At 38.9% G+C, this 7,586-nt stretch overlaps 1 protein-coding gene across 1 annotated transcript in view; it reads right to left on the minus strand.

The window, feature by feature from the left end:
* SLC9C1 (solute carrier family 9 member C1) overlaps nt 1-6,536 on the minus strand; it is an 85,346-nt gene extending 78,810 nt beyond the window's left edge. The window contains exon 1 of the mRNA XM_074214486.1: nt 6,411-6,536. The gene's annotated coding sequence lies outside the window, so the exon portion shown is untranslated. The remainder of the gene's footprint in view (nt 1-6,410) is intronic.
* Nucleotides 6,537-7,586: the final 1,050 nt, after the last annotated feature.

The raw sequence follows: 7,586 nt of genomic DNA on the forward strand, positions 1-7,586 counted from the left end.
GATAGAAAACTTTTCATTCAAAAGGTAATAATCATACTGAGAAAATCAAGTCAGGAAAATTCAACCTTAATCCATGCCAAGAAACATTCTCCTAGCCTTCCCATGAAACAGAATTCTAAATGCATTTCCCAGATATTGCCCTCATGGGGTTACTGGAATTAATGATCATTGTCTCAATAGCATTTCTTGATGATCATACCTGGAATTAAACTCAGTTTAATATCAATTACAGTTTAATAAGATTTTCTCTTGGTCAGCAAGTTTCACTAATCATGCTTAGGGATGGATATAAAATACTTTCATGTTGTTACAATAAATTATTTAGCAAATAAAATTGATCAGGTATATTTAAAAAGTCACATAAAAATTTTACTTAGTATTTCTTTCTACTAGTATTTTCCCCTCAAAAACAGCTTAAAACTTCTGTCATGTAAAAAAAAAAGACAGTCAGAATCTAATAAATAACATTCTGTAAGTTGATATAGTGAATTATAGGATAGCTCAAGACTGATAGATAACTGTCTCTTATTCAACCCCCTAAAAAATAAATCTTTAAGATTGGAGTTTAAGAATAAGTTGGTTAAAACATATATATAAAATATGCCAATCCACATATATGAATACTTCATCATTCACAAATTCCTATTGAGCAGCCCCCTTTCATCAAGAACTATTTGCAATGGAGGAGCAGATATTTTTCTAAGTGAATATCCAATAAAATTTCCTCTTTACCCTAAATAAACTATAAGTTTCCAGTTCCTTAAATTAAGGTACTTGAAAATATTAACAGTTGCCAAACATTTTCTTTTCTTTTAATAGTTCAGCTCATAATGTAGCAACATCCAGATTAAAAGAGAAGTTGCATTCCTAGCATTATATCTGCACAACATCATAAACAGTATAACAGTATTATGGATTTGAAACATGAAACAAAACTCATTTCAGGTCAGGTGACCTCAGTATACATATTTTGCCAGTTTGAATTCACACGTGTGATTATTGGGGTTTATTTTAAAGTTCTGGTAAGTATTCAAGAAAGAAAAGCTCTAAGGAATTAGGTTAGGTGCTGACAGGGTTTGGCCCCTTAATCCTTAGGTAGAAACTTTTCAGAGTTTTAAATAATTTTCAATTTCAATGGTACAAGAAAACATTTAAGTACTCACTAACAGTCATATATTATGATAACTAATATTTATATGGTTCCTACTGTGTGCTATGGGCAAGGCCTGAGGCTGAGCATTCCATGGGCAAGAGTTCCCTAAAAACAGTCCTCAAAAGAGTAAGTGAACATAACTACCCAAATGCTTATCTCACTCTGCTAGGAGACTAAGAAATCAAAGCTGCATAAAATTCTTAGGGCAGTGTGGTATAGTGGGTAGGGATTGATTGAATCCCTTTTTTGGAATTCCTAGTTCTCCAATAAAACTAAGTTTCAAACTTAACTACTTCAAACTCTTAATCTCCTATATTTCTTTTCTTTTTAAAATTTTATTTACTTAAGACAGTGAGGTTAAGTGATTTGCCCAAGGACACACAGCTAGACAATTATTAAGTGTCTGAGGCCAGATTTGACCTCAGGTCCTCCTGACTCCAGGGCCGGTACTCTGTACTATCTAGCTGCCCCTAAGTCCCCTATATTTCTACAAATATAATTACATCAGTCTTTTACAATTGACTTTACAACCCCAAAGAATACTAACCTAAAAGGGATTAACCATTTTACCAATAGTCTTAATACAATGAATTACCAAGACAATATAAAATATTATCTTTATCTACCTCACAGATTGATAAACTGAGGTAACTTGGCTTAAGATCACCCATCCTACTCAGATCCATGCCTTTTTCCAATTTATCTTAATACTAAAGAGTATAATAAATTCTGATTTATAAGCATCATTTTAAGAAAGACATATTTCACTTAAAATGGGATCAGAAAAAATCTTATTATACCTGAATCTACTTTCCAAATGGTATCATACAGAATTTCAATTTATAATTTCAATTATTTAGCACTATATATTATGGGGCAAACTAATCCTAGTCAATCTACTAGCGAATTGAAAACCTAAGAAGAATTTAAAAGAGGCAATAATCTCCTACAATTGCTACTCTTAAGAGCACATTATACTTAAGTTCAAATCTGAGTTTTACAGTTTCAGAAAGAACCCACTGCCTAGCAATCTACTCTTAACCCTCTGTTAATTTCTCTTTAGACTTTGAAATCAAGTTGCAAAGCCAAAAACTTGCTCAAACTTTCATTTTTAATACATCTTTGCTGTGCTTTGAAAACACAAATTCTTCATATATATATATACATATATATACATTCAGACTTGGAATATGCATGCAACATACATACATGTGCCTGCATTCATTAACATACATAATTAACACATATATGAATCTGTGTGTGCATGTATATATACATACATTCATATCCCTTCAGTGGGATTGAAAACATTACCTTTCTTATTTCTCCTTTTCTAAATCTCCAAAACCCTTTATTCAGATGACACAACTTTGCTTGCTGAAATGCTCCATTTCCACCATATTTCAGACCATATTTATTCTACTGAATTTTTCCCTTATAATTTTAGTTGATATTGTCATTATATAAATCTAATGACTACTAAAACCTTTCTTTCCCAGGCTCTATACCTAATTTCAACTCAGGTGATAAAATTTCTTCGTATTAATTTTACCTATAACAATTAAACTCTAATGCCTGAGTAGTTGCAAATTCAAGTGTTTTCTGAGAAATTCCACTGCCGATTCCTAGTCCCAGTATATGAAGAAGTTTGTTTAAAGGAACAAATCCCTTTAAAAAATCATTAAGATGTTCTTAGTAATAACAAAGACTTTTGGGAGGCCTGAGGTGACTTTTCCTCCAGCACAGAAGTAGGGTTCTAAGCCCTTTCAGTGCTAGTGAGCACCTTGAACACAAGCAAGGTCTATTGTGTTGTTTACCAAGATCAACTCAAAACATATTTACAGACTGAAACATAGTCTCTTTTCTTTTCCTTTTTACTCTTTACTTTTCAGAAGCTGGAGAAAATTAATATTTTGGAATTCACAAATCAAGAGAGTTGCATTTTTCAATATTTATCAATATTTCTTATACAGTTTTTAATAATGGTAACAAATTTTAAACATAAATTACTGAAATTCTAAATGAATTGCATTTAGGGCCACTATAGAGAAACCTTTAATAGATGTGTGTCTTAAACACATTGCCCTAAAAAAATCAGATATTGGATAGGTAAATGTAGGGAACAAATTACCATAGCCACACAATTCCTCAGATTTAAACCAAACATATTCTATGCTATGGGATCCATTTTAAACCTGGATTTACAAACTTTCAATATTCAAGATCATTTTCCAATTAAAGTTTTACTTTAAAAGCACTTCCCTCCAGCTGCTACTTCTGAGTTAAAACAGAATTTCTTTTCACACTCAGCTTCAGTTAGTATTTGTAAAGTTTCTACTGGATACCTTATTGTTAGAAAGAGGATTTGTTCAAATTTTAAAAATGGGTTCAAGAAGTAGATAAAGGGAACACCAGGAAAAAAGCTAGGACTGGCAAGTTCGAATCCAGTCCTACCCCCATGAAGGGGTCCTGAATTACCACTTCTTAATTACTATTACTATTTCCTTTCTTATTTTGGGGGGGGGTGATTTTTCTTTCTTCTATTTTGGACAATATGACCTTTCTGTTCCCCACAGTGGTTCCATTGACATGGATTTTGAGATGTAGACTTCTTGTCTGAGGATAAGACAGCTCAGAAAATCTAACCTGAAATTTCTTTCTCCAAATCTTGCCCCTTTTTTCTTTCTCTCATCTTTCCCTTTAATCATAGAAAGTATATAAAACAATATATTTGATGTGCTTAATAGGCTAAAAAACCTACTAGGGTATTAGTTGGTTTTGTTTTTCTGGCAGAGATTGTTAAGGTCCGAGAGAGATGTCCCCAATTACAGAACAGAGGCACTCGACATGATGGAGATGCAATAGCAAGGGTTTATTAAACTAGCTCGAGCTAGGGTTCCGTCCTAGGTCAGGGCTAGGATCCTGGAACCCTGAGTAAAGTGAGGAGAGACCTTATAAATGGTTTGGTAGGGGAGTTTCAAGCATCTGACTGCAGATTGTCTTGAGATGGTGTGGCGTGGTCTTATTGGATGCAGGTCCTCGGAGAAGGCCCCCCCCCGCCCCCCTCCCCCCGCTGCATGGTCCGAGGGCTGACCCAGAAGAATCCTCAGGAGCTGATCTGGCAGAAACTCAGTGTAAGACCCTGAGTCTTGAAATCTGTGAACTTTAGCCTGAATGCCTATAAGATCCTGCATGTCGAAACCTATGAACTGTTGCCTAAATTCTGCCCCTAAGTCTCTGCTTGGTCAGCTAGCTGGATTTCTGCCAGATCAGCTCCTGAGTATTCTGCCTGGTCAGCCCTTGGACCATGCAGCAAGGGGGCTTCGCCGAGGACCTGCATCCAATAAGACCACGCCACACCATCTCAAGACAATCTGCAGGCAGATGCTAGAAACTCCCCTACCAAACCATATATAAGGTCTCTCCTCACTTTACTCGGGGTTCCAGGATCCTAGCCCTGACCTAGGACGGAACCCTAGCTCGAGCTAGTTTAATAAACCCTTGCTAGTGCATCTCCATCATGTCGAGTACCTCTGTTCTGTTAATTGGGGACGTTTCTCAGACCTTAACATCAGCTAGCTGACCAAGCAGGAACTTAGGGGCAGAATTTAGGCAACAGTTCATAGGTTTTGATATTCAGGGTCTTACAGGCTATTGTTCACAGATTTCAACACTCAGGATCTTACAGGCATTCAGGCTAAAGTTCACAGATTTTGAGACTCAGGGTCTTACAAGATTAATTAACAAATGGGTACAGATAAAACAATCACTTCATGGGCTAAAGGTGGAAATCAAAAGTTTAATCTTTTTTTGCCCAGGAGTAGCTAGGTGGTGGCTAGTGCACTAGTTCTGAAATCACTAGGACCTGAGCTCAAATTTAACCTTAGACCCTTGACACCTACTAGCTTGGTGAACTTGGGCAAGTCATCCTGATTGTCTCACATCTAGGGCCATCTCTAGTTGTCCTGATTCCTATCTGGCCACTAGACCCAGATGTCACTAGAGGAGAAAGTGAGGCTGGTAATTTAGCAAAGCCCCTCCTTGGTCCAATCCAACTCACTCACCTCCCTGAAGACAAGAACAAAGAACAATCAACATTTTGGCACAGCCAATTCTCACCCTCTTTTGAAACTTCTGAAACTTAGGGACAGGTGAAAGGATCAGAGGGGAAAAAAGAGGTCTTTATTATCTATTTAAAAAAATATTAACCTGATTTGACAAAGGGGAGAAGTTTTACAAGAACTAATTGCCTTTCCTTTTTTTATTTTCTCTGCATCCTTTGGGGAACCTCCTCCATTATGCGGCTTTTACTATTCTATGTAAAAATTTTTAAGCTGACCAGGTTTAATTCTTTCAGTTTAATTTCTTTTTTATTTTTTTTGCAAGGCAAATGGGGTTCAGTGGCTTGCCCAAGGCCACACAGCTAGGTAATCATTGTCTGAGGCTAGATTTGAACTCAGGCACCCCTGACTCCAGGGCCTGTGCTCTATCCACTGCACAACCTAGCTGCCCCAGTTTAATTTCTAACTCAGTCTTTTGGGCAGTTTAGCTCAGGTGGGTGGGAGACTATAAAGAGATCACAATTGAGATGCGGGTGGTCAGTCTTTTAAGAATTAAAGATACAGGGTGGCTAGGTGGCTCAGTGGAGCACCTGAGTTCAAATCTGACCTCAGACACTTAATAATTACCTAGGTGTGTGGCCTTGGGCAAGCCACTTAACCCCATTGCCTTGCAAAAACTAAAAAAAAAAAAAGAATTAAAGGTACAGGGCTCCTGAGTTCATAACCAATGGGGGGGGGGGGGATGAGGGGAAGGCACTCCACCTGAAGACTTATCTCTTTCCCAAATAAATTAAAGAGCTTTGTTCTGCTAGCGCCCCTGTACACTAGAGCTGAAGACGAGGGCACTCCTGTTACCTGAACTTCTCCTCAACCTATTGCTTAGGGAGAAGGAAGAAAAGAACTCCTTACTCAGATACACAGGCATAGAAAAGCCAGGGGAAAGATCACTTGGGGTTATACAACCTGCTTCCTTCCTCTCTTAGCTGTAAAATAATAAGTTTGCCTGCAATATTCAAAGTAATTTTGAAGGTTCTTCAAACGAATTTCTAATAATGTGAATTCAAGGGTTACTATCATAATCTCTGTGTACGATCCATTGAGGCCTACTAATTCCCAATTAGTTTACAAGAGATTCCCTTCTCTTGTTCCAGTCTATACAGACATACACGCATATAGTAAAAAAACAAAACAAAGACCTTGCTCTTGGAGCAGAGGGCTGATCTCCGAAGATTGCATCACAGGCCGCGGAGGCAAAAAGAGACCCCCCAGAGGCCTCGCTGGCCGACCAGGCCTTTGCAGGCAGCGTGCCGAAGCGTGACGTCTGATAGGCCTCCACTTACGTCAGTCATCACGTCTGATCTCCCAGACCCCTGTCCTCTCCAGCCCGGACTTCCGCTGGAAGCTCCGCCTCCACTGGGAGATGGTGAGGCAGCTTGGGATTTGTGGACAGGTTCCCCGCCCCCACCCAATCCAGCCAATCCTGAGGGAGCAGGAAGTTGTTCTGTATCGCCCTAATCTACTTCCGGGAGACTTCAGAAAGAAGGCCATTGACGCCCCTTTTAGAGCAGCCAGTTGTTCAGAGCTGTGGCTCCTAGAAAACTCCCAGCACAGGCACAGAACGTGGATTATTCTTGCTTTAATTATCATCTAATTTTGAGGAATAGGAAGGGTCTAAATACAGCCAGAATCGCTAAAAACAAAGCCCCCCCCCCCCCCACAGATTTTCCACTGCAGTCCAGTAAAATGGGGGAAACCTCTGATCACTTGGTGGTCGCCAACCTGTGGCAAATAAACCTCGAGAGACCTGATTTCCAGGTATTAATAAACACTCTTAATTAGGCTAACCAACAATTAAGTTAATTAACGGTTATTGGTTACTCTCAGGAGGGAGACTCTGCAAACGCCTTCACTCAACCTTCCTAACAAAGGAAACCGGATCCTGATTGTTAAACATTTAATGAGGAGGTGGGCTAGAACATCTTTAGCTCCTCTTGCAGATAAACTAGCTTGATGATGAGTTTCAGCAGCCTGGGCAGGAGAAGCTATTTCCATCTAGAGTGCTCTGACTTCATGAGTTTAGGGTCACCCTAAACTCTTTTTTTTTCTTAGTTTTTGCAAGGCAGTGGGGTTCAGTGACTTGCCCAAGGCCACACAGCTAGGTAATAAGTGTCTGAGGCTGGAATTGAACTCAGGTACTCCTGACTCCAGGGCCGGTGCTCTATCCACTGCACCACCTAGCTGCCCCTGGTCACCCTAAACTCTTATGAAGGGTTTCAAGGACAGTGTTCTTTCCCCTAGGGAGAAAACTTCCAGCCTTTAGGGCTTGAGCAAAACTGGAATGCTTTTGTCATTCTTTAGAAAGCAGGAGGTTT

Source organism: Macrotis lagotis, chromosome 1 (genome assembly GCF_037893015.1).
Source record: "Macrotis lagotis isolate mMagLag1 chromosome 1, bilby.v1.9.chrom.fasta, whole genome shotgun sequence".
NCBI classification, from domain to species: domain Eukaryota; kingdom Metazoa; phylum Chordata; class Mammalia; order Peramelemorphia; family Peramelidae; genus Macrotis; species Macrotis lagotis.